We start from the raw sequence: 7,843 nt of genomic DNA, 5'->3' as shown, positions 1-7,843 counted from the left end.
TTTTGTATTTTGTTGTTTGTGGATCCCAAAAACTACAGGTGTATTCAAGTTTTTGTCTCACTATGGTTTGGTATGCACGGGATTTGATGTTGGTGTTTGATACTTTTAGGCCAGTTTCTATTCAGGAAGCCAAGAGATTTGTTTGCATTTGATGTGATGTTGTCATAGTGAATATTCCATTTTAAATTTGACTGCATGTAAGGTTACACCAAGATATTTTTGCTGATTTTACTGGATCTAAAGTATGGTTATGCTTCATGTAATCGTGTTTGAATGGCTTCTTTTTCTGTGTGATGGTTAGAATAGTGCATTTTCCAGGATGGAAGGCCATGAGCCAATAATTAAGCCTCTCATCTAGCAGCCACATTTAGATCCGCTCGTAGTTTTGTGCAGTCTTGTTGATATATTATTTCGCGGTATATAACATCATCAGCGAAGAGTCGTAATTTGCTGTAATCGAGGTATTCTGGAAAATCGTTTATTTATATCAAAAGAGTATAGGCTCAAGGACATATATATGGTATTATATAAAGTAGATATTTATGTTGTTTAGTATCTGGTTTGCCTCAGATGAATGCTGGTATTGACCAATTCTATAAATGTGTCTAAGATTAAAGTCCCCTCCTTTCCATATATTTGTGGTTGATGTATATAAATATCACTGTCATCACTGTAAATATACCGGACGCCTGACGCGTCCTGACACGTTCAAAACTTGTACACCGAATGTTCAATATTTTAACGTCATATGTTCATGCTTAGAGACGTGTTCAAAATTTTAACGTTTGTGTTCAAAATATTAACACCTGTGTTCAGACGCAGTGAACACCGGTGTTCAAGTTCTGTTCTAAAAATGAAGATAGTCGTTTGTCCGATTTTCTATCCTTCCAATTGGCAAATTCAAAAAGAAATTCTTTAAAAAATATGAATGTATACGCAAGATGTTGATCTTGTGAGTTTTTGGTTGATATTTTAGTAATTGTGAAATATAAAACTTTCAAGCTGGCATATATGTATAGTTTATGAATGTATTACAAGTTTTACTTATAAGTGACATAATTATGCATATCAATGAGGCCTGTTATGATAATATCGTAATAAAAATATGTCGATGTTTATCTTATTTCATGATCCGTTCATTTTTTTAACTTTACATGTTCAATCAGTGTTCAAATCGCTCGAAATTTTGAACACCTCGTGTTAAAAAAAAATATACCAGGATACCAATTACCGGAAAAATATATCGGCTGGCGATTTAGGCGGTTAAACGAAGAATGGATACACATACAGAAGAGAACTGGAGAAGGGACTTCTATCCCACATGAAAACGAATGAAGTGAGTAACTTAGAATAATCTCCATATATAATTCGATGGCTTCCTTGTTATTTTCTCATGCCAGATATATATATATATATATTACTATTAGGTGAGCGAACGGGTTTTCGTCAAAACATTTCATTGCACTTGAATATCAATTTGTACTCTAGTATATATTAACATTAAAGCATAACAAGCATTGCATAAGTTGATGCTTTTATAATCCGGTGCTACTATTATTAAATATGGTAAACATCCCAATTGTATGCCGATAATATAATTCTGCTATCCACCATGGCAACAGGCCTCCAAGCTAAACGTAATATCCTTGATAGATATTGTAATGGCTGGTGTCTGGCTGGTATCTGACTATAAATCCAATTAAAACAAAAATCTGATCTTCAATAAGGCGATCATAAATAGTATTATAAGGTACATGAACTCGAATATGTACAACACTGCAATAGTAAGGTGTATATACCTTAGGGCCGACCTCTGGTTCCTTTTCCCTTGCTCAGATTGGCAATCGTAGTATTACCAAATCTTCTTATTTTTATTTTTACAAGAAACGCTTAAAAGCGTATTAAGATACAAGATACAAGATGTAAGATATTTTATTATTTAGCTAATTATGGCGCCCATTGCTGAGCATAGCAATCATTCATAACAAAACAAACAAATACATAAAACTATTCTTTTATATTGGAACCGACCTGAGCATCTAGGTAAATTTATCTCGCTGCAGAATGCGTATATGAACGATCCCAAGAAATTATATAATCAAGGAATATCATCTTGGAATGGAGTAAAATACCTCATTGAACGTTGCAAATTCCAGATTTTGGGATTTGGAAAGAAAACTTTGCGACTGAATACAGCTCTAAGTATTCAAAATTCAGAAGTTGTATGTTTGTTTATCTATATCGCTATTGTAAAGGTACGTGCTTTACGTGTACCGATTTCTATTGTATCTTCTCTATATACACTTTTTGTTATCACACCGATGGGAGAGTTGGGCGCTTCTTTTACTTAGTTTACTTATACATATCGTATTTCTCCTTTCTTATTTTTTTTTTCATTAATTGACGTTAGTGACAGATATATAATAGTTACTTTTACATGTAATCTCATTTTTTTGGAGGGGGTGATTTGGTTTTAAATAAATGCATATCGTTGAATACCGTAAGCTGACCTCTGGATGTCTTATGTGTTTTGTCCGTGATGTTGATTGCGCTGTTTTGGTGGCGTATACCCAATGTTCATCTCCCTTTAGTCACAATAATACAATACATAAAAATGGATAACAGGAATCCGCAAAAATACCCAGCGTGCAACAGACGACATAAACAACCAAGACCTCCGAAAAAAACCTTCACACACCTTAAACAACTGCGAATAACATATACTTGTAGACCGCTGGATACTAGTAAAGTTACTTATTACATGAACAAGCATAAAACTTGGTGGTGTTAAACCACACAAAATGAAATAAGGAGATGTACATGGTACGATTGCCTAAGAGACAACTATCGACAAAAAACAAATAAGAAGAATTTGTAAAGCCTATATCTGGGACATTTGATAGCTAGAGAATCTCTTTGTCTACCTTACTAAGAAACTAAGGTTCCAACGGTTCATTAACGGGAAGCTTAATACAAAAATTTATGATAAAAGAGATGATTTTTCATTTCCTATCGTTAATTATCCATTTTTAGATGGTGACGTTCCCTTGTCACCATCTTATGGTGTTTATATATCTCAACTTGTACGATTCGCTCGTGTATGTAACGACGTATTAGATTTTAGCGAGAGAAATTTATGTATTACTGAAAAATTATTACACCAGGGTTTTCGATATCATAAACTAGTCAAAACATTTACTAAATTTTATCATCGGTATAAGGACATCATTCGTAAATATAACTCAACATGCAGACATCTTATACGTTCGGGTATTTCACATCCAATCTTTTATGGTAATATTCTTCACAATGCACAAAAATGTCAGTATTCACCTCAAAAGCTTACAAAACCTTTAAACAGACTTATTAAGAAGGGATATAGTTACGATACTGTTGTCAGGTCATTAAAGATTGCATATTTTGGCTTTAATATTGATTCACTTATAGGGCCTTTGCATCGGAATTAAACATATCTATTCTAAAACCAGTTGTTGGCATGACACGGGTTATGTTCTTCTCATATATTTTATGATGGTATGATACTTAAACCCTAACAGGAGGGATTGTGCCTGATATTCATATGATGAAGACATAATCTTTCAATCAGTTTAATTGAGGTCTGGAGCTGGCATGTCAGTTACTGCTAGTAGTCTGTTGTTATTTATATATTATTGTCATTTTGTTTATTTTCTTTTGTTTCCTATTCTGACATCGGACTCGGACTTCTCTTAAACTGAGTTTCACTGTGCGTACTGTTGTACGTTTGTTTTTTCTACATTGGCTAGAGGTATAGGGGGAGGGTTGAGATCTCAAAAAAGATGTTTAACCCCGCCGCATTTTTGCGCCTGTCCCAAGTCAGGAGCCTCTGGCATTTGTTAGTCTTGTATCATTTTTAATTTTAGTTTCTTGTGTATAATTTGGAGTTTAGTATGACGTCCATTATCACAGAACTAGTATACATATTTGTTTAGGGGCCAGATGAAGGACGCCTCCGGGTGCGGGAATTTCTCGCTGTATTGAAGACCCATTGGTGGCCTTTGGCTGTTGTCTGCTCTATGGTCGGGTAGTTGTCTCTTTGACACATTCCCCATTTCCATTCTCAATTTTATTCCGAAGTTGACCTTATATGAATTTGGTTATTCTTTTTTATAAAGCGTTATTTTCAATTACTGGTACTATGTCCGACAACAGTGGTCCACTGCCGGTTCGTTTCCGAGGGTATCACCCACTCAGTAGTTGCTGACATGATAATACTATGCTAAAATTCACCGTTGATAAATCATGAAATTAGTAAGAAGTCAACGTCCAGCTACCGCAGGCAAAGCTGGTCTTATACAAATTTGGCTATTCTTTTTAGGTCCCTTTTGGTCATACTATACAATACAATATTTTTATTTTTCCAAATTAAAGGGCCCATTAAGAGCATAACATTAATAACAACATGACATAGACATTACAGTATGATTAAAGAAACGTAAAATAATAGTTCAAATGCATGAGGAAAGGGTCAGTGGTCAAGGGGAGATAATTTTGCTATCTATTAGAGTATTTAACTAATTTTCTGATTTTCTAAGTTGCAGGCTTTTATCAAGGTATGCACATAAAATAGATAAAAAACTGCTATCTTCATTACTCATGATCCATGTAAAAAGATCATTTCTGTTTAAATTAACTAAACTGGGGTATTTTTTGATATAATCAGTCATATCTCTTCTGAGGTTATTGTAAAGAGAGCATTCCAGAAGAAAGTGCATTTCATTTTCAATAGAATTTGAATAACAATATAAACATATCCTCTCATGTCGAGGTAATATTTCATATTTACCACATACATTGATAAAACGTTCATGTCTGCCAGTTTCTATTCTTAAACAGTGATTGCTGAGTCTGTATTTTGTTAACAAATGTTTTTGGGGGTGCTTTTATTCTAAATAATTTTCATAGTCAAATGACCTCTTGAATGAAAAATAAGTGTCCAATTTGCCTTGATTCTGTAAAAAAAATCTCGCATTTTCTTCCAATCATTTTGAAAATTTAATTTGAGCTGTTTTTAGTAAATTTTTAAATTTATTTTTGCCTAAATTTTTACATATATTTAGGTCAATACCCAATTTTTCGCTGTAGAAAATGATATTAGAGAGCCATGCATTATTGGAGATAGTTTGAGCTTTACTCTCAATCATTTTTAACTCAGAAGAAGCACTTTTCAATAAATCAGATGGGGAATTCTCTAGCTAGTCTATGCCAATACATAAACATAGGTGTTAGCAAATTTATATAAAGAGGATATCTACCCAGTTCAGACAGGACTGCTACGTTTGTGCACATCTTTGTAACACCAATAATATACTTGCAAAATTTTAAATTTAGCTTCTCAAACTCCCAATCTTTTAATATGTAATAAAGGGATAATTTTTTCCTTTTAAGAGTAATGTTAATAACACCCCAATTTTCACAACCATACGTTACAATTGGCTGTATACAATGATCAAATAAATGCAAAAAAATACATACTGCTCCGAACGTTAGGGGCCTGATGGGGGGTCTAATCACGATTCATGAGTTGATTATTTTGTCAATCACGATTCACAGAAAATAAATTTCCATGATCGCGGATCACGAAAATATAAAAAAAAAGTCTGTAGAAAAACGGATCACGATAGCGAAAATGCGCTGATCACGAAGAACGAAAATAACCCATCAGGCCCCTCTTGAATTGTAACCATGTGCAAGAATATGTCACATTTCCAAGCGAGATAACCCAATCTGTTTAATTGGACAGTAGATAATTAACGATAACTCTCAACTCCTTCCAATAGATGTCGTTGCATTTACCAATCTTGTTAAATACAACAGAGACATGTCTCTGATAAAAACTAATTAGCGTCTTCACGGGAGTTATAAATTACGATACTTGAGTTAGTGGTCTTTAAAAGGGCTATGATATTGAGATCAAAACCGCGTCGAGATTATAAATCAATGTACGAAGGGGAAATTATTTTGAAAAATTAGGGAAAAAATCCATAATTTTTGTTAATTGATCTTGAATGACATTTTTTAACAAACAGTCATAAAACGTATCTCATGAGTTTTGATGTTCTTGTATCTTTAAAAATACACTCTATGAGGTTATACGACATCCTTGTTACCAAGAAATTTAATATTTTCATTTGTCCTTATGCAACAGAGCTGACGACGAAATTGGTACCGAACCGTAGCTTATTGCAGTTTAATCACCATTAGTAATGAAATTATATGACATAATATCAGCTGTGTTTTTTATAAACATATTAACACCAGCAAACACAAGTTTGTCCAGCTTTCTAACAATAGGCTATATATATTCATTCATTTCAGTACAATCATTCATTTATGCCTTGGACAAATAAGTTGCTTTAAAATGATGCTATACATGTCTATGAAGAAATAACTTACAAGCTAGATGTTTTTCATTTTTTAAATGTTTTAGGTGAAAACGGCTTAACATATCTCAACCATCTTTAGTTAGGTAAGGCGTAAGCAGACAAAAGGTTCAATGAATCAAATTTAGACAATTGGTGAAAATTAAAGATATAAATTCTAAGACTAAATAATTGAAGAATAAGTCATTCAACAGTTAAAATATATTTTTATTGATATTGATAAGTAGAGCTCTCTCTCTGATTGATAAGTGAAGATTTATCAATTGTAGTAACTAAAGACATCATCATGAAGCGAGTTAGGTCGCAAGCGCTATTATAGTGGGTCTCCCTTTTTATGTGTGTTTAGGAGTAACTCTTATTTGAAAGTTTTCTTTCATATTTCAACTTATTTTCACTTATCTAAAATTTTCTAACTGCTATCAGTGCGATTTAATACTAACAGTATTTATATCTGATGTCCCTCTGTCCTTATTTTCAACAGTGCAAGAAAGGTAGAAACTTTGCCTGAATTAAGTCACGGATAAAAATTCACAGGACAATAAGGGACGATATCAAAAGTTCAATGTAGAATAAACAAACTTAATTCACATAGTTTTTTCACTGACCCCCACCCCCTCTTAACTTAATTTGGGAAAGATTGATTGACCAATACAGATATATGTAAAGTCAATGTCAAATAAACAAAAATTGCAGCAAAAATTGCAAAAATTGCCCCCCCCCCCCCCAAACTATTTGAATTAAGTTTTTTTTATCCTAAATTGATCTTTTGATGTCGTCCCTAAATCAAAGCTCATTTATGCGATTCATAGTTTGTCTTTGATAAATAAATCGCCTTTAAAAAAAGCAATTTACATTGTTCATGAACAATTAATTATAAAAACTTAGGAAACAATTTTCTTGTTTGAGATTTTTTTCCACACAGCAAGAAAGATCGAAAATTTAAATTAAAAAAAATCAGGGACACAAATTCGTCGGACAACACTAAATTAATAAATATAAGTTAGTTTTGATGAGTCGTGGCATATGCACCAGACAAAACGTGTTTTGAAATACAAGGAAACCCCAACATATCAACGAAGAAGGGCTTCTTGTGCTGTGCATAAGATTAAAACTTGACACCAGGTCTTCAGCAATCGTCTTTTTAATATTCATTTACAATGCCAACACATTCATCATTATAACAGAAACCAACATTCAATGTGTTGTAAGCGTTACATTTTTTCACACAAGAACATTTTGAACAGTGTATTTCTAAAATGACCGAGAGACAACTTACATGTGTTTTCTTTTGTATTGCACCATTAAGTAATTAAAAAAAACATATATATAGAAAATGACAAATTAAAAGAAGAAATAAAATAATAAAAGCTGCAACTTAAACTATCTATACATAGATAACACTAATCAATTTACTTCCATGG

The sequence above is a fragment of the Mytilus californianus genome, unplaced genomic scaffold (genome assembly GCF_021869535.1).
Source record: "Mytilus californianus isolate M0D057914Y unplaced genomic scaffold, xbMytCali1.0.p SCAF_1, whole genome shotgun sequence".
NCBI classification, from domain to species: Eukaryota; Metazoa; Mollusca; class Bivalvia; order Mytilida; family Mytilidae; genus Mytilus; species Mytilus californianus.
This window is presented reverse-complemented; position numbering follows the sequence as displayed.